At 37.9% G+C, this 20,347-nt stretch overlaps 1 pseudogene; it reads left to right on the forward strand.

Moving 5' to 3' along the window:
- The window catches only part of LOC134758477 (high mobility group protein B1-like), a 129,229-nt pseudogene extending 110,334 nt beyond the window's left edge, over positions 1-18,895 (forward strand).
- Positions 18,896-20,347: the final 1,452 nt, after the last annotated feature.

Here is a 20,347-nt window from a genome sequence, read left to right on the forward strand (position 1 = left end):
TTCTCTTTCCTTTCAAATGTATATTTTTGACCTCTTTTCAACTGGATACTGCCAGTTTACTCTTTCAAAGTTTGTTTACTTGTAATAAGAAGGAAACTTCCCTTCTGTGGATCACTAAGACATTCTTGGAAGTAAGGTTGATCAGGTATATGCAGATATAAAGAGAAAGGCTGTTATTTTTATGTGCAAAGACTCCGGCTGGTAAACTCTTTCTTTCTTCCTTCCCAGAATCCAGGTCTTATAAATTTTGAGTGCGTGGTATTTGTTGCTACAATTCTATCCAAAAAGTTGGTTAATGTTTCCTACATAAGAAAAAGGTAGTTAGAAAATAAAAGTCTTTTGTAACTAAAAATAGTTCTTAAAAAGGATATTTTGCAAGTTACATAAAAATTATAAAATATTATTGAAGAAAATTATAGAAAACCAAAATAAGTGAATTGCTATACCATGTTCATGGAGGAGAATATTCAGTTTTGAAAAGATATTAGTTCTCCACAAATATATTTATAACTTCCTATTCTTATTACAAGTTTTCTTTTGTGGAACAGAAAAAAATAGATTTTTCTGAGACTTTATGAAAATGCAAAGACCCCTAAATAGTTACAAAACTCTGAAGAAGAATATCATGGAGGAACTTAGCTTATCATATATGAAAACTTATTATAAAGCAATGGTAATTAAGATATTGTGACATTTGTTCAGGGATAGACAACTAAACCAGTGGAACAGAGAGCCCAGTAATAGCTAAGTTCATAGGAGAATTTACCGCATAGCAGCTGTAGCGTTGCTAATCAGTAGGAAATAGAGGGACTTTTAAGCAAATGGTATTCAAACAATTGACTATCCATCTGAAAGAGGGCTAATAATAGTACCCCCAAGTCATGCAGTTGTTATAAGGATTATTTTAGTTTGTGACTTAATTATGAATGTAGGGAAGAATCTTTATATTTATTTTACTAACCAATAATATTTCTTATGCTATGAAGCCTCTGCTCATATTTCTTGCCATTTTTTAATGGTTTATTTTGCTTTTTCTTAATGTATTATGTGAACTCTTTGGAAATTAAGAAAATTAACTCCTTATCATAACCATTGCAAGTACTTCTTTTGTATTTGTCACTCAGCTTACAGTAATTGTTTTATTATACAGTGTTTTAAATTTTTATCCGGTCAGACATAATCAATTCTGGGTTTTATATGCTGTTTGAAACAAAGTATTACCTATTCTATGATTATAAATAAATTTCTGTCTTTTTTCTTCTTGCTTTTGTGTGGTTCTATTGTTCATCTTTGTATTCTTGGTCTATCTGAAATTCATTTAGTATGAGGAAGAAATGTACTTTGATTTTCTTTATAAAATTTTGTGATAGTTTTCATATATTTTTTCCAGGTTGGTTATCAATTTATTATCATTTTGCTGAATATACTAACACATGCTCCAAAAATATTTGGGGTTTTGATTGGGTTCATGTTAAAATCATGGAAAAATTCAAAAAGATTAAAATTCAAAAGATTAAAACATGTTAATTTATTATTGGAGAGACTATAACTAAAGACTATACCTCCGAAAATGAACATCTTATTGTGCTAGTGGGAAATGGTGTTTAGGTTTTCTGAGTTTAGAATAAGGCATTTCTATACCCCAGCTAGTTTTTAAGAGTTTAACAAAGAATGGCAGTATGGATTTTCAACTAATTTCCCTGACCTAAGTGCTCTTTTTAGTTTGCAGACAAAAAAGCACGAGGAAACGAGTCAGGAAGGGAGGAAATGGGTGTGAATCATATATTTGTATATTTGAATTGGTCTTGAATTCCTTTCTACCACTATTTTTTATATAGTTAAAAAAGTCTCACAACTTTACAGAATATTAATCTTATAATTTGCATGCTTGATTATTGTGCATTTATTAATTCACTTTTGTTCTTTATTTTGCTAAACTTCAAATATCCTGAAATTTTTTTTCTTCTGGAAGCCAAAGAATTGTTATTGTCATAGGCTAGTTTTTGGGACCATTTTACAAATAATTCTATTTTTGTTCTTCCTGGTTCCAGGGACTTGAAAGTATGTTAGTTCTTTCAAAATCTATAACTTTGTTTGTTAGAGTTCAAAATTAAATTTTCACTTATTGATAGAAGTGTAGCATCACTGAGGTTATACAACTCAAAGGTAAGTGGCAGAGAGAGGCCATACAGGGTTTTGTTCCTTTCTCTGCTTTATGGCCATGTAGAAAGGGTAAATCACATTTCCTGTTTCTACTTTCTTATCTCCCACTAATTCTGAGGAATTCTGAGGAATGATTACACGTTTTCTGAAAGCAGGGATTTCTGTTTGTCTTATTCTCTGCTACATCCCATTGCCTAACACAAAGAAGGCCCTCTAAAAATATTGCTATATGAATGAATTGTGACTACATCTTTTTGAAATCCTGCTCTTAGGTTTTACTGACAAAGCTCTTGGCTTTCTTTCTTTTTATTCTCCTGAGGGTCTTCTGTCACCTGTCTCTTAGATGTCAAGTTTCCCCAAGGTAATGTTCTAAGCCTCTCCTTCCTCTATGTACTATCTCCACATAGTTGCATCCATGTCCCTGGTTTTAATGCTATGTATCATGAATGACTTCTAAATATCTCCAGTCCTGATCTGGACAAGTATTCCTTCAGGTGAGATTGACAAGCCACCATGATCTGAATCACCTGGAGTATTTGTATTGAAATGCAGATTTCTTCCTCACCCTACTGAGTAAGGATACTGAGTAAGAACTATGGCCAGGCATGCTGGCTCATGCCTGTAATCCCAGCACTTTGGGAGGCCGAGGCAGGCGGATCACCTGAGGTCAGGAGTTTGAGAGCAGCCTGGCCAAAATGGTGAAACCCCGTCTCTACTGAAAATACAAAAAGTAGCCAGGCATGGTGATGGGTGCCTGTAGTCCCAGCTACTCAGGAGGCTGAGGCTGGAGAATCACTTGAACCCAGGAGGCAGAGGTTGCAGTAAGTGGAGATCGCATCATTGCACTCCACCCTGGGCGACAAGAGTGAAACTGTCTCAACAATGTTTACAAATGCTTTCTTTTTCTGAATGAGTTTTAGACACAGAATTGGCTAGAAGAAGACTCAAGAAGATATGGTCCATAATAGCCAAATGACTGTTATTGTAGGTATACTGAGGAAGAAGTGATGGTTGTAGGGGAAATGTCACCACAGATTTGGGACAATCTGGGCCTCAAAAGATAAGTAGGAACTGCAAACCATTTTCCAAATTCATCCACTTTCCTTCATCTCCAGCAATAATCTCCTAGTTCAAGCCCATTATCACTTTCCAGGTTAACTATGAAAGTAATAGTAATGATAATTAGGATTATCTTTATCATCATCAGGAGAACCAGAAGGAAAATGAAAAGAAGGAAGAAGACAAATTACACTGATGCCTAGCATTCATTAAATACTGAAAATATGTAAGACTCCTCTATGTGCCTCATAACTATCCCACAAGGAAGACAACAGTCTCCCATGTCTTTCTTCTACTATTGCTCCCTGCAATCCAACTTCCATGAAGTAGTCAGTTTTGAAAATGTAAGTCAGGCGATACTTCTCAGGGCTGTCTACTACATGTAGACTAGTCCTTCACAGCTCACTGGTGCACTTAGAATAATATCCAACCTTTTTGCTGTGGTTTACACTTCCCTCTCTGATCTCTTTCTCTTTTCTCCATCTTGCTGATACAACTGGCCTTTTGTTCTTCAAGAACACGATGTTTGTGGCTGCCTTGGGGCCTCAGCCCTTGGATTCTCTTTCTTCATCTCACCTGCTGGTTTTCCTTTTCCCATTAAGGTTCAACTTAAATTGCTGCCTCCTCAGCACAGCTTTTCTTCACTTCTCAATCTAAAGTAATCCTCCAGGCATCTATCTCCCACTCTGAGAGCCACTGCTGTCCATTGAGCTCCATAGAGACAGCACTCAGGCAAGTAAGAGGCACTGTGCCTTGCTGAGGCAAAATAACCAAACACAGGAGAAAGAGATCCTAAGAAGCCAAGGGGGAAAATATCATCATACATATTGTTTGTATAAACTTGTCAGGAACAGCACAAGAAGAGAACTCAGACGGTTCAATCAGCTTCTCAGAATTTTCTAAGAAGTGCTGAGAGGGGTGGAAGACCGTGTCTGCTAAAGAGAAAGGAAAAATGTGAAGACATGGCCATGGCATATGAGGCCCATTACAAAAGAGGAATGAAAACCTATGTCCCTCCTAAAAGGGAAACAAAAAAGTTCAAGGATCCCTCAAAAATCAAAGGAGAACATCCTGGTCTATCCATTGATGATGTAGCAACAAAATTGGGAGAGATGTGCAATAGCACTGCTGCAGATGACAAGCAGCCTTATGAAAAGAAGGGTGCAAAGCTGATGCGAAAATATGAAAAGCGTGCTACTGCCTACCTGATGCAGTAAAAAAGGGAATTGTCAAGGCTGAAAAAAGCAAGAAAAAGAAGGAAGATGAGAAGCATGAAGATGATGATGATGAAAAAGTTGGTTCTAGCAAAGTGTTTTTTTCTTTTCTTTTTTTTTTTTTTTTTTTGAGACGGTGTCTCGCTCTTTTGCCCAGGCCGGACTGCAATGGCGCTATCTTGGCTCACTGCAAGCTCCACCTCCCAGGTTCACGCCATTCTCCTGCCTCAACCTCCCGAGTAGCTGGGACTACAGGTGCCGGCCACCACGCCCAGCTAATTTTTTTTTTTTTTTTTTTGTATTTTTAGTAGAGATGGGGTTTCACCATGTTAGCCAAGACGTGATCCGCCCGCCTCGGCCTCCGAAAGTGCTGGGATTACAAGCGTGAGCCACCGCGCCTGGCCCAAAGTGTTTTTTTCTGTTCTAAAAAGCACTTACCCTGCCCCATACACAACTCACTCCTTTGAATTAAAACAAAAATGGAAACGTAAGACTGGATGACTTGTTTTAAAACTGTAGTGTCTTTTTTATATAGTTAACATACTACCACATGTGTCTTTAAATAGCCCATGCTGCTGGCATTTTCCAAAGCCACTAACCTTGCCTGGTACAGTACAGAGGTTGTAAATTGGCTTGGAAATATAAAACACGTTCTTTGTGGTACACAGCACAAATTAGTTATATATAAGGATGGTGGTTTTTCTCATCTTTAGTCATCTCTGATGCAGCTTATATGAAATAATGGTTGTTCTGTTAACTGAATCTCACTCTGTAATTGAAAAAAAAGTTGCAGCTGTTTTGCTGATATTCTGAATGCTACTAAGTAAATGCAGTTTTTTATTAGTAAACAAAAAGTTAATCCCCTAGCTTACATCTATCAGATTGCCCCTTCTTTTCTTTCTTAGCATTTAATACTCTCCAAAATATATCTTTTTTACTCATTTATTTACTTATTTTTATTGGTATTCTTTGAGCCATAGGGACGGTTTCTCCTTGCAAACTGCTCACTGTAGAGTACTATAGTTACAGCCGTGTAGAGTACTTATCCATAGTAGAAACTCACAGGATATTTTTGCTGAATGCATGGATGAAGAGTGGGTCAATGTTTGGAAACGTGGGGAGAATGTATGATAATCTGGGTTATTGACTCGTGTGAAGCACAGAGCACTGCCACTTTGGGGTACAAATAAAGACTAGATATTGTTCCTTTCCTCAATGGCTTACTATCCTCAGGAAATGAGCATGATATAGAAAACAGACTTTCTTCCTTCTTTACAAGAAAGCAGCTCGGAAGGATTCTGAAAACCAAAGTAGGTGGCATATATTTAAACTCAGAAAGGGCTGTTAGGTCCACTAAAATCTACCCATCCAAGCCTTACTCATTTCCATATTCAAGAAATTGTAGGCATTTCTAAATGAAAGTGATAATTCAACTTACATACTTTGTGCCACAGATGCACAAATAAGCAGATCTTACTGTGAATCACATATTTGCATATTATACATATAGTATGATGTGTTAGTATTTAACTAGTGTTGTTGATATGTGTATAGAATATTTTTAACAGAAATTGTTTTAGTAGAAAAATTATTTATAGCCCAAATGTCCAGATGCAAACAATGAAGACAAACTAAGTCAACGGTAGCTTAAGAATGATTTGGCAAAGAAAAAAAAATGTACTTCTCTATGTGTAATCTCTATGGATGGCTATAAAATCACATGTAAAGGACAGGCATTATCAAGTGTGGTATGGATCAGTCAATGGAGTGGAAATTTTGCGTGACTGCAAAGGTGCTTAAAAATCACTGGTCTATATCTCCCAAGAAGTGCCCAATTGTGATTTCACCATGGGAGGAGAGACTAAAGCATATTTGTAGATTAGGAACATATGGGTCTCATTTGAGGGCTAGTGAGACTAAAGAGTTAATTGTGTATACATGTCAGTCATCATCAGTCAGTTAATTAGGTAACTAATACCTTTAGGGGTCATGAATCTAACAGGACTGAAGTTGACGGGGCGAGCTGACAGTCCAAGGCCTGCTACCTAGATAGCAGGTTGTGTGAACTAAGCCATTACTTGCTGGAGCAGATGGCACAGAGGAAGCTTAGCTCCTGGGTATTCCTGACTTGATAGCTACGGCGGCCCTCTGGAAAGCAGCAAAGGCAGCCTCTCATGCACTTGTTATTTCTGTTAGCAACTGCCAGTCCATTTCACACAGGGTCAGAGTGTAAATGGGATCACATATGCTGAATCCGAACAGGATCTCAGGCCACACCTAAACCAACCCCACATTTAACCAATGCAGATACTGAGCTCTAAGTTAGTGGCATGGTTGTGTTTAGAACCCACATTTCTGACTCATACTCCAATCTTTTGTTTACGGTGTGTAATTTTAAAGTTAAGCATTTGACAACAGGAATTTATATGTCTGTTCCCTAATCGATGAAATTGAGAAATCTAATTTTGCTGACTAAAATGAATACAGCAATCAGGATCTTAGCATGCAACTTAATGGAGTGGATCCTGAAAAAATTGTACCATGGAAATATAGATACCATGTATAAGACATTTAAACAGTATCCAGGAGATTCTTTTTAAAGCGCATAGTAGAGTTCCATGAGCTGGCTCAAGCCTGTAATCCCAGCACTTTGGAAGGCTGAGGCAGGCGGGTTGCTTAAGTCCAGGAGTAAGAGACTGGCCTGTGCAACATGGCAAAATCCTGTCTCTACAAAAAATATAAGAAATTAGCAGGATGTGGTGGCACACACCTGTAGTCCCAGCTACTTAGTAGGCTGAGGTGGGAGAATCTCTTGAGCCCAAGAAGCAGAGGTTGAAGTGAGCCAAGATCCTGGCCCTGCATTCCAGCCTGGGCAACAGAATGAGACCTTGTCTTAAAAATAACAACAAAAAAACACAAACAAAAAATAAAATAAAATATATAGTGGAGATGTAGCTTAAAATTTTTTAAATGTCATTTTAAAAAAGTATGCAAAATAAATCTTTACACCATTGGTTTTCACTTAGTGGTCTAGTTGAGAAGCACCTAGAAAATTTTAAAAAGCACACATGCTTCATCCCCATCACAGACAACTAAATCAGAATCCTAGGCGTGGATACTGCATATGTATGTTTTGAAACAATGTCTCCATATGATTTTAATATATAAATTATGTCAACAATGGGGAAAATTGTACTCTTCTGTAAACACTGGATAGAAAAATAAGAATTACAACATCTATAGTTTAGACAAGTGTCAAAACCCCTGTTTCCTACCAGATGTTCTGCTACTCCAAACATCATATTACATCAATGGACTTTGCTGTGTTCAAATGCTGATACATAAAACAGTGATATTTCAATTATGTTTCGATTGGAGATGTTGAGACCAAAGAAAACCAAAAAATCCATGGAAAACTCTAAAAATGTATTTGAGCTAGGAATTCCGAGTACTTCCTCACCCATGATATTCTTTGCCAAACTTGTTTCCAAGGAGTCATGCTGGCTGGTGTGACTCCTATATCCTTGAGTTCCCTTTGGCACAGAGTGAATAGTCATGTCATGATAATGCAGCAGGAGAGAGAAAGAAAAGGAAAAAAAAGGTCCAGAAAATTGACAAAGTGAATAATTATCTTTAAAGATACCAGAGTTGCCTAATATGAGGGAAAAAATTCACCCTCAGAAAATTGAAATGGCTGCTTGAAAAGGTGGTGAATGGTACCTGCCCATATCATCTGTAAGGTCAATAGTTCAAAGTTTCTTTTATACTGAGCTTAAGAATAGCATACACTTAAGAAAAGTTATTATTTCAGAAAAAAGCAGGTCATAAAGAAATCTCCGATTTTTTTAATGGAGGCATATACATCCCTAAACAGAGGAACTGCTTTTATTTTATGTTAAAGTAAGAGTAAGCCAAGTAACTACCAACTCAAAGTCTGAGCTAGGAGTTGTGGGTTAGAATTTCACTAGAAATTTAAAAAGTCTTTGACACCATCTTTTCTCAGTTTGGCCTTCTACCTTCGAGTTTTATCTACAGGGATAAAGTTCTTTTCCTTGTGGCAACAGAACAAAAAGAGGAAACACACCTATGATGCCATGACATAATTGCTTTTGTATCACGGTTTGGGTTTCTGGCAGCTATTAATGCCTTTTGTTCTGGCGTGCCATTGGTACTTTCGGAGTAATCCAACCCAGCCATGACAGTTGTTCTTGGATGGAATGTCTTCCTATTGGAGAGAATGCAGTGGGAATCCACTGTTTTGTGTTTGGTTTCCCTTCTAGCAGCCTTGCCTTTCAATGACATCACTCACAGCACTGATATATGACTGCACTTCCCCAGCTGCCTGATAGTGAAGCAAAGGTTACCTTCTATCTGGAGGCAGTGTTGTTATCAAAGAGCTCTATTTCACAGGTGTGACATTGCAATGAATAAAATTTTCTCCAAGTGTGCGAAAAGGCCAGAGCAACCTTTATAACAAGGAAACCAATGAGGCAGCAGGATTCAAATAGCCTCCTTAACAGATAACCGGTTTGGCTGCCTCTGATATCATCCCACTCTCCAGCAAAGAGTGACTGCTTTGTGTTCAACTTTATCTTTGTCTTGTTCTTTGGGACTCAAAACAAAACAAAGAAAAAGGCCCATATATACTGAATGAATGGACAGAATATTGATGTCTACTAGCCATTTATAAATAGTCTCTGTCTTCTTAATGACTTGGATTTCACAGAGACTGAGAAAGGTAGTTTGATAGAATCTTTAAGAGAATTATTGTGAGAGTTTTAAAAATTAAAGAGAAACAGGCTGGGAAACACTCATAAACCCTCATGAAAATGTTCTTCTGTGTGTCATTGCATTTTTAGTAGTTTGGCAAAATGTTAATTACTGATTAGAGTAAATGATTAGAATCAAGTTTTTCATTTGCTGAGAAGATATATTGTCCCTCAAGCAACGACAATGATTTCATAATGGAAAATAGAGTTCTGTATGAAATTGCTTAACTAGAAGCAAGGTGTCTAAGTGGCTCAAACGAAATAAGCTGAGAAGAGTTGCAGTGGGCAGAAAATATTCACTTCTGTTTCCTTGGTCCATTTCAGCAAATGCTTATTTCATGGAGAAAGAACAACACTATTTCTCAGCACTCTCAAAATCCCTTTGCAAATTGAAAAGAAGAGAAAAGAAAAACATCCCAAAGCTCTTTTTTTTCTATATTACCATAAATGAACAAGCTCCTACATAAAATAAACATACAAGAAGGCAGGAAGTGTTCTTGAATATGATAGTTTTACAAAGGAAAAGCGGGAGAAGTGACATTTGAAAGTAGGTCTCTGTGAAATGCTTTCCTGGGATAGGTGAGGAGGAAGAAAAGAGTCTCCCACCTCACAAGGCAAACCATTGGCAGTTGGTGCTATGAGTCCCAGGTGGCTCTCTCTTCTTCCATCCCTCATTTTGCTGACTCTCTTGTCCATGCCATATTCTTAGCCTGGGGTCCCTTAACATTCCATGTTAAATTCCTACCTGGAATTATTCCTGTCTCTGTGCCAGAAAGGAGGGAGCAGAGACACTACATCAGGGATTCCAGGCAGAAATTTGTCCCCCTTCAACTTCTTAATTTTGGCATTTGTCTGTCTTCGGCTTCTTAATTTTGTACATTTTTCAGTATCTTCCTGATTTCCAATTTGCCTAGTTTCTTCGGTCCCTTTGCCCCACCTTATCTTGGCTGAAGAAGCATAGCATAATGAAGAATATGGGTTTTGGAGCTCTGAACCCTTCTCTCCTGCTTTCTAGATGTGGGATCTTAATAAAATCAGTTAATACTTGAAGCCTCAGTTTAAACAACCGTGAAATACAAGTGATGCTAACAATGGGTTATTTTTATGATAAATGGGAAAATTTGGGGACTGTCCCTCACAATGCTTGATACATAGTAGGAAAGCAGTGCATGCCATTGCCTCTCCCTCTCCTGAATTCTCCAGAACTCTGCTCTTCTGCATCATTTCCTGATTAATGTTTATTTTTTGGAAGATGAAGGTGTTTGAGCCAGATGGTTGGAAGGCAAGAGAGAACTTCCCTTTTGATATTTATTTGGGTGCGTGTTTCCTTTCAAGATTTGAGTATGTAAGTGGCAGTCTTTTGGAAAGAGATCTCACATCATTCCACTTTAGATTTGTATTTTAAATTTTGTAAGTGTAAAATAGAGCCAGTTGCTTTTAAATAGTCACTTCCAGAAATCTAGTATTTGAGACAGCTTACATTTCTTTTTTGAGATAGCTTTGATCTAGACTTAGCTAAGTCTCTGAGTTCTGGAACTACTCCCTTTTTTTGCTATTTGGTCTCTGTATTGCCGAATTAACTTTCCACCTGCATCCTTCATGGAAAAGAAAATAGTGTTGCTCTTCCTCATTTCAGGCTCAAGGGTGAGAAGGTCTTGCTGCTATTGCTCCGTATATCATTTTTCCTTTCTTTCTGGCTAAATGCCCATGCATTTAGAAGCATAAGAAGCATAATTTCAACCATGGTTATACATTAAAATTATTTGGGTAGATTTAAAAAGACTACAGTATCACAGTTCTGCCATAGACCAGTGAAATCAGAAACTCTTGGAATTGAACCTAGGCATAGGTATTTTTAAAAGTCCTTTAGGTGACACCAACATGCCTCCAGGACTTAGAACCGATTTAGAAAAGGGATATTTAGCCCTGTAAGGTGTTAAAAGAAAAATTTCAGTCACATTAAATTTAAGAGTTTAATTGAGCAATGAACAATTCACAAATCGGGCAGCCTCTCAAGCCAGAGTAGGCTCAGAGACTCCAGGGCAGCCACGTAGTGGAAGATTTATGGACAGAAAGAGGAAGTGACGTACAGAAAACTAAAGTGAGGTACAGAAACAGCTGGATTGGTTAAAGTTCGACATTTATCTTATTTGAACACAGTTTGACCATTTGGCCACATTTGATTGGTCAAAACTTGGTGATTGGCAGAAGTGTAGACTATAGTCTGTTTACACTCCCATTTAGGTTATAGTTCATGCTGTACAGAGAAACATTTAAGCCAAACTTACAATATGTAAGGAGGCAGCTTTAAGCTAAACTTGATTTAACGAAGGCTAATAAGCCCAGTGTGAAATCTAATCTCAAACTCAAAATTGAATCTGGTATGTACCAGGATTATTTTTCCTTTGTCTTGCTGCTCTGTTTTGGATGCCTTGTGTTCCTTAAATTACCTTTTGAATTATTCTGGTATAGACACCATGATATGATATGTTGTTAATAAATAGTGATCGAGAACTAATTCAAAGAAAACCAAACACAAGCTTTCACAGATGGAAGTTGGGTCTTGGACTGGTAAGTGGTGGTTAAGTCAGGAAGTCTAGGCTGGGGTGCAGGGATAAGATTTTAAAATAAATAAAAATGAAAACACAAAGGAGAAACCCCATCTTGGAAAGTGTGCACTCAGATTTGGGGAGAGAGGCATTCAGCCTTGTAACTGGTCTCTTGCATGTACTTTTGTTTCCTTACAATCTTAGTTTCATATGAAAGCCTGCATGATCTTTTAAAAATGCAAATCACTCCTCTGCTTAAAACATTCCAATAGCTTCTCATTACCCAAAGATAATATCTAACTTCCATTTCATGGACAACTAGGGCCCCTGTTTACCTCTTTCTCCCCAACTTGTACACTTCTCTGTGTTTCTCACTCTGCTCCAAGTAACATGGGCTGTCGTCTGTCCTTAGTAACACACGCTCCCTTTTCACTCTGGGCACTTGCTCTTGTTCTCTCTGTTTGGAGTGCACTTTACGCAGACCACAGAGACCAGTCCTGAACTCCTGCCCCAAAGCAGTACCCCTCCCACCACCTCCATGTCTCTCTCACATCTTCTTGGTGGCTTTGCTTCAAGGTGCGGTCACATTCTGAAATTATCGTGTTCATTTTCTTCCCGCTCTGGAAGGTGAGCTCTGCAGACAGGACTTTGTCTGGCTTGCACACTCCTGTGCCTTCAGCATATGTACAGAATTCAGGGCCCACTGTTGGTCCAGAATGTCCCTTTAAGTAAATAAGAAAAAGCACCCCTCTTGACAGACACCAAGACAGACTGCAGCCTACAAGCCCATAGTTCCATGAATCTCTTTGAGAGATTTGGAATAATGTGTTTTCACATTTTTCACAATCTTAAGACTCCTTTGAGGTGTGCAGGCAGATAGTGGGCTGAATTTCAGCCCTTACTTGTTCTACACGATGGTAGGAGGTGGCCGAAGTATCTGAAATCAGGTAGGCATTCATTAAATATTTGTTTAATAAATGAACTTCAGGGGGTTGGTTGTGTCCATTTTCATCAGTGGAGCATACTCTCCCTGGTCTGGATGCAGCAAAGAGACTCAGCAGTGAACCAGTGGTATGCTGGTAAATGGGTAACAACTGGATCTTCAGAAGAAACAACAACGGCAACAACAACAACAACCCTGATTTGTGGTTTTTGTCCATTTGTAGTGTTTGTGGTATAAATAATCAATTGAATACTACTAACATGATGTTAATTGATCACAAAATTCCTGAAACTTTAACAATTGTCTCTTAAGAGCTTGTACAAGCCAGTTACAACCAATCAAACTCTACCCCAGTGTTGAACCCTGGGCACCTCAGATTCTCAGTCAGAGGGAATGACAAATGCTAAAATTCCTTGCAGCAGAGGCAAAGATTGTTTATATACTGTCTGTTGGCATCTTATGGGTCTGAGGATCAGGAAATGGCTTATCTTCCAAGTGGAGGAGGGAGCTCCAACATGTTTTAGAAAATAGGAGGAAAACAAAATTAAGGCTGATACCAGTAAACTAATTCATTGAATCTCATTTTTGTCATCTACAAAATAAACAATTTGGACTGAATTCTCTCTATTTCAATTAAATAGGCTAGTATTCCCTATGCTGTATGAAGATTAAAGTAAGGATTGGGGAAAAGTAAAAACTCTGTGGTTTCCATGTGTGAATGAGTTTGTGGTATGCATATAAGTATTATATTAATCTTTCTAAGCTAGTTAATAGTTAGTATATGTTTTTTTTCCTTGTTGGAATAAAATGATTTAGGTTAAATTTGCCCTGAAACTAAATTGAGACTTAAGAACTTTTCCAAATGCTAAGAACACTGTTTCAATTAATACCTGTCATACTTTTTATTTCTACCAGAGCCTGTAGACTGATTCTCCTCTTCACTTCTCCACATATTCCATTTTACATCCTTTGTTTAATTCTGGACTTCAGGCAAAAGTTAAACACATGCCCAGTATCTCAGACAAACAGAAACCCAAAGTGTCAAGTTGGAGGAGCATAAACCACTGTCATCAGGGGCTCAGTAAGAGTTTTAAGAGTTATAATTTCTGACGTTGAGCTATCACTTTTCTGAGCAAATACTAGTGTTGAAATATATTATTACTAGCCCTCTCCCCACTCCGACCACCAGAACAAACATCCAGCTTCCCAGAGAAATTTAAGTATGCATAGATAAGACAGCAACCCTTTGCAGCAGCCTTTAGACAGGGGACACCAAGCTCTAATAGAGGCTGTCATCCTCACATGAGCCACTGAATCATGTTTATATATAACTTGCATATTAAAAAGCAACAGCCAATGTCAATGGTGCTGATATAAAAATATCTTAATATCCAGTAACTGACTAATGAATACTACTGTAATAACAGTTTAATTTGAAGAATTCTGACAGCTGGTTGCTTTGATGAGAGTGGTTTCCAAGGAGTCCTAGTCCCCTGCTGAGAACATCTCTAGCCTGCTGATTTATAGCAGCAGTGCAGAACTGTTTAATGTCACCACCTCTCAGCTAAAGTAATAATAAACAGGAATGTTATGGTTTATTTTTCTGTATGAATTGTTCAGGCTCTGTGTGGTAAGTACCAACTCAATAGGAAATAATAGCTGTCATTCTCCTGGGAGTTGTAACTGGAGGTGAGCCTTTCTTCTTTTTATTCCCTTTATTTTTTTTTCTTTTTTATCAGCAAGGTTTATATATCAGAATGAATTTAGAAGTTCTTGGTTTTGTGGTGGATTTATTTTATTCTTTTACATAGCTCTTGCTCATCCCATTCTGCTTAGCAAATGTAATTACTCTGGTTAAGATGTAGCTTCCCTATTATTTCTGAACTTCCCAAGATAGTTTAAAGCAGACAGCTAGGGCATGAAATATATGGTTCTACAACTATCTTAATTATACTGCGTGACTCTGTGTTTGATATGAAATAGCAATGTCTGGGAAGTGAACTTAATCTCTACAGATTTAGGACGATTGCCAAAAAGATTCATTGATTTTTTTTTTTCTTTTGCAGAGCGCAATCTTTTATTGTATAAATGTCAGAAGCTTCAAATTATTAGGAAATGTGTCAAGAAGCTCAAGGTATAATAACATTCTTTAGAGAGCTTGATTCTGAAGACAGTGCAATGAAATGTTCAAAAAGAAAACATGTCTTATGTTCTTAGAGAATAAAGCTCTGGGATTCATTTTAATTTGTCATTTTGAACAGGATGAGGCCTCCACTGGGTCCTTTGATGTGAAAACCCTGGGGATGATATACAGCTATTCCTCAGTCACCCCAGTGTCTTTATAAGCTCCAGATTGCAGAGATGTCAGCAGTCCTGCGAAAGATGATACTGACCTGGGATTTGAGGCGTCAGGGCTGAACTATAAAAAATCACTGGGATTTGTCCAGGTGATGTCCTGAAGAGTAGGTCATGAAAAGAAGGAGACAACATTATGAGCTGTGTCACCCAGCTCAGAGAGAGCTTCTAGTTGTCCTAAAATCAAGGTGAAATCCTTAGCATGAAGCAGTATATTACTTACTATTTTACTGTAGTAATAGATAGCCTACTCAAACCTGCTTAAATAACAAAGAGAATATAGTGGTTCACCTTTCTGAAAAGTTCAGAAGTTGGGTGGGCTTCAGGCATGTGGGATTCATAGATCAATGATATCATGAGAGTCTGAGCTCCATTTCTCATTGTTGTGCTCTACCCTGAGAGTCGGGTATATTCCTGGCCTAGCTCCTCTGGCCTTATATTCTTACTCTCAACCCCATTGTTTGTCTAAACACCTCAAGGAAAAGTCTGAAGGTAATGCAGATTTGACTATCTCTTTTGTCAGAGAGCCCAAAGTCTCTGATTGGCTTAGCCTCATTCACCGTCTCCAGCTATGGAGCCTGATGGATGCCCACATGGAAATCAGGGCTGTTAGGAAGAGGGCAAGGGATGGCGGTGAGGCAGCCAAAGCAGGATGTTCAGAGACGGGCATGCTCTTCTTTCTGGAAAAGTAAAGGTTGCCTCAAAGGCCAGAAGGCACAGATTCTATTGCATACCTCTGCACATCACTGTATTAATGTATTTAAACTTGGCTGAACTCTCATTAATCAGTCTCTACTAGTTACTCAGTTTATCTTTCAAGGCTTCATAGCATCAGTTCATCTGAACTTTCCAGATCAGACTTCTGCTATTGCTCAGCTGTAATCCTACTCATATGGATTAGGTGTGTATCCACACCCAAATCTCATGTTCCATTGTAATCTGCAGTGTTAGAGAGGGGGCCTGGTGGGAGGTGGTTGGATCACGGGGGCAGATTTCTCATGAATGGTTTAGCGCCATCCTCTTGGTACTACTGTCATCCCAATAGTGAGTGAGTTCTCATGAGATCTGGTTGTTGAAACGTGTATAGCTCCGACCCCCTTGCTCCTGTGCTAGCCATGTGATGTGCCTGTTTTCCCTTCATCTTCTACCCTTATTGTAGTTTCCTGAGGCCTCCCCAGCAGCTGAGCAGATGCCAGCACCATGCTTCCTATACAGACTGCAGAACCAAGAGCCAATTAGACCTCCTTTCTTTATAAATTACACAGTCTTTGGTATTTCTTTATAGCAGTGCAAGAATGGCCTAATACCCCTACATTCTGACTGGGCTATTCTTATCCTACCTCCATGCCTTTGCTCTTACTCACTCTTCCCCCATTCTTATTTGTTTTTCTCTGACTAATCACAACTGACTCAGCCCTGAAGGTTTATTGGAGGAGGCATATTATAGTGATTTAGAGTGTAGGTGCTGGAGTGAGACTGCGTAGGTTCAGATTTAGCTCTATTGCTATGGAAATTTGCAAGTTACTAAGCCACAGTCAGCCATGATTTCCTTGAATTTAAAATGAGAATATAATGGTACCTAAGTCAAGGGTTGTTGTGAGCATTAAATGAGTTAATATGTATAAAAGAGTTAGGCCAATGCCTGGCACTTGGCAAGAAGTCAATAAACATTAGCTATTATTTTAATGCACCATGAAATCATTCCCCAACTAGCCCATGTCTTTCCTTCCTTTAAACTACTGTACTGTTTTGGCCTGAACTCCTCATTGCACTCTTGAACACTCGTTGATTTGTGTGGCCAGATAACTTTATACGGATAGGAGGCTCCAATTAAATACTTCTTGTTTCTCTGCACAGAATATAGTTAAATGCCATAAACCTATATTGTAGATATCTAACAACTGTGCATTGAAGAAATGGAATGTGGCTAAGAGTACTCCTATGCATGTTCAAAAAGGATCAAAGCTGACCAAAACTACCATGTAAGAAAAGCCACTGGAAATTAATCTCTTCAATCAAATATTGCTTTGTGTACAATTAAAATATTATGTCTCCAGAGCTAGTAAAATACTGACCCGTTATATAATTCAGGTTTAAAACCTTCATTCTTTAGTCAGACTAGATTTACTGAGAACTATGTCGGTTCCTCCCCTCCAGCATATTCCCAGGCAGTTTACTAGGTGCAGGGAATATGGTAGTGAATAATACAATCTCAGACCTAACAGAGAAAGTGAACATTAACTATTACAGGTGTGAAGAACTATAAAGGAAATGTACAGAACCTATGTACTGAACAGACATGGGGTTTATCAGTTTGGGAAACAGCACATGCTCTCTTCATTCCCTTGGCTTATAGATGGATGTGTGCATTATTTCTGCACAGACAGGGCTGTTATATGTACCCTATATATAGATAGTAATAGCTTATATCTGTAGAATGCTGTGCACTTTCTATATTACTTCCTTATTTCTCATTTGTTATTCTCCATTGTGTTGTCAAGAAGTAAAGATATTGTTCTGTCCCATTGAAAAGCTGAGCGGACTGAAGTGCAGAGGGGTTCAATGCTATTTTCAAGATCAGAGACTGGGAGACGGTTGGAGCTGTGGGTGGGCTTTAGACTGCTGACTTCATGCTCAGTCATCTCTCCATTGTACTCCCCTTTGTGTCCTTCCCCCATCTCTTCCACTATCAGCTGCTGATTATGTGTGTTTGGTGAGGAAAAAGTGGTAAATAGAGCAAGTATGGCAAATAATAATACCTTTTGGAATTATCCAATTGGACATAAAAAGGGAGCAGGCTTAGAACTCTGTAGCTGGATTCTTTAGTACAGAGGACATCATTGCAATTTCCTTACCTTGTTTTGGGAGTTGAAAAACATTGCCTAAAATTTATAAATTTTTGTTCATTGCAGTTCCAAGAACAGGAAGGACATTTATTGTCATAACATCAGTTTGTTGCAAATGATATTCATCGACCTAGATTTCTCTTCTGTCTTTTACATGCTAACCCCTATTCATCCTTAGAGGCAGTTTAACTGTGACATCCTTCAGGAATCATTCCTGATAATTTTTAAAGTCCCCTTTCTCCTCTGCTGAGTGATATGCTAGTACAGTACCTGGCACAGAGTAGTTCCTTGAATAGTTAATGAATGGACGATGTTCTATCTGCAAAACTCTGAAAGATGCATATTTTGGCATTTCACTAGATCCTGAATCACATCATCTTTTGTCTCAGCTCCTCAAGATTGGCTAATAACAGCTTATTGAAAAAATATATGAATTAGCAAGGGAAAACTGAATGTGTCATGCCAGATTGGTAGCATACTTCCAGTACTTCCATCTCACCACATCTTTCAGAAAATAACACATGATTCTGTTGCTGTCACCAGAGTACAAACTGCTGCTTAGTAGGGGTTTTACACAAATGAAGAAGCAATACAATTCAAAAGTCGTAAGTATAATGGCGCATTATAATCAGCTGTGAACTAAAACAGGAACAAAACTTGTTGCACTAACTTTTGTGATCAAATTTTAGAAGGTTTTGGAAAGAGGGGTGGGGGAAATGGGGACAGGGAAAGACAAAAGGGGAGTAGAGAGAGATGAGAGGAGGCAAGGGAGCAAAGAAAGGGGGAAGGGACAGAAAGAGCAGAGAAAGAGAGACAGAATGAGACAGTGCCATTCAAATAACTTTAAAAAGTTTAGCTTCCAAGCTATATTCTTGGACTCCAGGAGAAAAATTAATTCCAAGGAAATTGTTCGAAATTTGAGTGTACATAACCCTTTTACCTACAGAAAATTAATAGTTGCCTTACCTATGGACTAAAGCCAGAAGTTGAGGAATAAGAATAGTTTGAGATTATACACAGGCCTACAAAAAGAGCTAGATGGGAAGTCAGGATATGTGGGTTTCAGGTATGACTTCATGGCTCTATTACTCTTTCTTTGTAATTAGAAAAAAGAATTTTGGGTTTTGGTCTAGGTGCTTCAAAGGCCTCTTCTAGTTTTAAAATGTCATGTTAGAGAAAAAATATTTTTATAGGAGTATAAAATTTACAAAAATAGGTAACATATACTATGGACAAAGAGAATTCAGATTATGATAAAACAGAGAAAACTGAGGTCCCTATTACACCAAATATTACAGAAAAGAAAGACTCTTTGCTCCAGATGGCTAATTGAATAGAAGATTTCTGTGAATGCACATGAAAATGGCAAGAGTAGACATAAACTTGGTGTGAAATAAATCAGAACAACCATGCATTTTTTTTTACAGTGTAGAAACTTGTATTTATAAACAAGGAAACAAGAAAAGTGAAGGACAGAATAAGATAAAGGAGCACATGTAACTCATATATTCAAGGTTCAATGCATTAGTGAAAATGACAGATAAAAAGAATTTTTTTTTTCCTTCTTGGATCCATTACAAGGTATTTGTAGAGACTGAATACTATTTCAGCTAATGTGTGTAGAAGCTCTGGATTTTCCTACTAAAAACAGCACTTTTTTTTAACAGTCTGACTTTTAACAATCAGAGATTAAATGGAGCATGTGTTGAGACTCTCCATCTTTGGCATTCCAACTGTTTTTTCATAAAAATGAAAAATAAAAAACACAAAATGCAAAAAACACTGTATCACATAAATAACACATTAGTTGCTATTTCTTCTGCTTGATGAGACTTTTTCTTGATTCAGTCAGCTCTATGTCTCTGGCACAGAAAACTTGGGGGAAAGGGGATGAAGGGATAGCAAACATGAAATCAATTCTTGTTCTCATTAAGTGAATTCTTTCACATTAAGTGAAAGAAAGAAAAAGATAACAGATTAGTTATCTACCACCAAAGTGCCTGGATGGTAATGGACAGAAAAAAAATGAAATGGCATAAATTGATATGATTATCAGTAGATTTGCATCCAATTTCTGAGCTCTTGATGAGTGTGTAGCTAACTTAGTATCATGAAGCCATGGCAAAGCTACTGCACATTATTTACATCAACAACAAACCAGCACAAACTGAGGGCACAGATTCCAGTTGCTGCTAAAATTGCTCCATCCTTGACTTGCAGCGCAGAGTTTCAGCTATGGAATAGCCAAGGAGGCTTTAAGGTCAGAGACAACATTGTGCAAACATTTTATATCCTATAAAACAATATGGAAAGATCCTGTGTTCAGCAACAGAGAAATCTAGATCAAAAAAACATTTAGAATGAGCAGTTTATGTTGAATTCGACTCACAATGAACAATGTCTTGAGAGAGTTGTCATTCTTGTCACAAACTTTGCAAATGTGTGACTC

The sequence above is a fragment of the Gorilla gorilla genome, chromosome 4 (assembly GCF_029281585.2).
Source record: "Gorilla gorilla gorilla isolate KB3781 chromosome 4, NHGRI_mGorGor1-v2.1_pri, whole genome shotgun sequence".
In the NCBI taxonomy this organism is placed as follows: domain Eukaryota; kingdom Metazoa; phylum Chordata; class Mammalia; order Primates; family Hominidae; genus Gorilla; species Gorilla gorilla.